Below are 2913 nucleotides of genomic sequence, written 5' to 3'. Positions count from 1 at the left end.
TGTCCATAATTGTATGCAACCTTCATGTAATGTGATACGGTGTAAGATATTGATGTACATTTTGGTGTCATTATAGCATTCCAAGAGGTTTTCACTGGATGGATATTTTATGTCTTTTTGCAGTTTAGGAGAAACTGTCTCATAAAAAGTTGACCATTCATTTTTATATGAAGGAAATGTAGTTGTGTGACTAGGAGAAGTCCCAAATTACTTCCAAACACTTCTTTTCTTGTTCTTCGAAGGGAAACCCCAAATTATTAACCCTATGTTTATAATGAATTATAATAAAGTTCAATTATAGGGAATGCATAAATCCAAATAATTTTATAATGAATTATAATCAAGTTCAATTATAGGTAATGCGTAAATCCAAATGCAAAGGCAAAGTGAATTAGTAGTAAAGTAGTGTATTCAACGACTAAATGGATTAGGGTTTGAATTTAGGTGTGTCCAAAAAATTTGGTAACCTTTTACTGAGCTTGTGCCACCTCAGCGCCACATGTATGTCAAATGGATCCTGAATTTGACATTGACTAAGAGATCTAATAGAAATGACTAATTAAATTACGAATTTCATCTTACAAAGAACAAAACTAGATAAAACAAAGGAATGTGTCAATTGGCCCCTTCCAAACTTATTTGAGTTAAGTAATTTCTTGGTTAAATTTTTAATGAGGGAAAACAAATTGAAGAATTGTTAAATTCATAACAGGAATGTAAAACCAGTTTCAAGCACACCGAAGCAAGGGTTCCAAGAGGTAATATTGCTACTCTAATTTTGATTACAGTAATATCAAGAATGCTAAGTTGAGACCAATTTTTAACATTACACCGTATTTTATACAGTGCTTTAGATTTTTTTACTATTTTATTAAAATCTTGATATGCGTTCTTGTCCATAATTGTATGCGACCTTCATGTAATGTGATACGGTGTAAGATATTGATGTAAATTTTGGTGTCATTATAGCATTCCAAGAGGTTTTCACTGGATGGATATTTTATGTCTTTTTGCAGTTTAGTAGAAACTGTCTCATAAAAAGTTGACCATTCATTTTTATATGAAGGAAATGTAGTTGTGTGACTAGGAGAAGTCCCGAATTACTTCCAAACACTTCTTTTCTTGTTCTTCAAAGGGAAGCCCCAAATTATTAACCCTATTTTTAATCAATTATAATCAAGTTCAATTATAGGTAATGCATAAATCCAAATAATTTTATAATGAATTATACTCAAGTTCAATTATAGGTAATGCGTAAATCCAAATGCAAAGGCAAAGTGAATAAGTAGTAAAGTAGTGTGACAAGCAACTAAATGGATTAGGGTTTGAATTTAGGTGTGTCCAAAATTTTTGGTAACCTTCTAATGAGCTTATGCCACCTCAATGCCACATGTATGTCAAATGGATCCTGAATTTGACATTGACTAAGAGATCTAACAGAAATGACTAATTAAATTACGAATTTCATCTTACAAAGAACAAAACTAGATAGAACAAGGGAATGTGTCAATTGGCCCCTTCCAAACATATTTGAGTTAAGTAATTTCTTGGTTGAGATTTAATGAGGGAAAACAAATTGAAGAATTGCTAAATTCATAACCGGAATGTAAAACCAGTTTCAAGCACACCCAAGCAAGGGTTCCAAGAGGTAATATTGCCACTCTAAATTTGATTACAGTAATATCAAGAATGCGAAGTTGAGACCAATTTTTAACATTACACCGTATTTTATACAGTGCTTTAGATTTTTTTACTATTTTATTAAAATCTTGATATGCGTTGTTGTCCATAATTGTATGCAACCTTCATGTAATGTGATACGGTGTAAGATATTGATGTAAATTTTGGTGTCATTATAGCATTCCAAGAGGTTTTCACTGGATGGATATTTTATGTCTTTTTGCAGTTTAGGAGAAACTGTCTCATAAAAAGTTGACCATTCATTTTTATATGAAGGAAATGTAGTTGTGTGACTAGGAGAAGTCCCGAATTACTTCCAAACACTTCTTTTCTTGTTCTTCAAAGGGAAGCCCCAAATTATTAACCCTATTTTTAATCAATTATAATCAAGTTCAATTATAGGTAATGCATAAATCCAAATAATTTTATAATGAATTATACTCAAGTTCAATTATAGGTAATGCGTAAATCCAAATGTAAAGGCAAAGTGAATAAGTAGTAAAGTAGTGTGACAAGCAACTAAATGGATTAGGGTTTGAATTTAGGTGTGTCCAAAATTTTTGGTAACCTTCTAATGAGCTTATGCCACCTCAATGCCACATGTATGTCAAATGGATCCTGAATTTGACATTGACTAAGAGATCTAACAGAAATGACTAATTAAATTACGAATTTCATCTTACAAAGAACAAAACTAGATAGAACAAGGGAATGTGTCAATTGGCCCCTTCCAAACTTATTTGAGTTAAGTAATTTCTTGGTTGAGATTTAATGAGGGAAAACAAATTGAAGAATTGTTAAATTCATAACCGGAATGTAAAACCAGTTTCAAGCACACCCAAGCAAGGGTTCCAAGAGGTAATATTGCCACTCTAAATTTGATTACAGTAATATCAAGAATGCTAAGTTGAGACCAATTTTTAACATTACACCGTATTTTATACAGTGCTTTAGATTTTTTTACTATTTTATTAAAATCTTGATATGCGTTGTTGTCCATAATTGTATGCAACCTTCATGTAATGTGATACGGTGTAAGATATTGATGTAAATTTTGGTGTCATTATAGCATTCCAAGAGGTTTTCACTGGATGGATATTTTATGTCTTTTTGCAGTTTAGGAGAAACTGTCTCATAAAAAGTTGACCATTCATTTTTATATGAAGGAAATGTAGTTGTGTGACTAGGAGAAGTCCCGAATTACTTCCAAACACTTCTTTTCTTGTTCTTCGA

This window comes from Lathyrus oleraceus, chromosome 7 (genome assembly GCF_024323335.1).
Source record: "Lathyrus oleraceus cultivar Zhongwan6 chromosome 7, CAAS_Psat_ZW6_1.0, whole genome shotgun sequence".
NCBI lineage: Eukaryota > Viridiplantae > Streptophyta > Magnoliopsida > Fabales > Fabaceae > Lathyrus > Lathyrus oleraceus.
The sequence above is the reverse complement of the archived record's forward strand: the minus strand, read 5'-3'. Positions refer to the sequence as shown.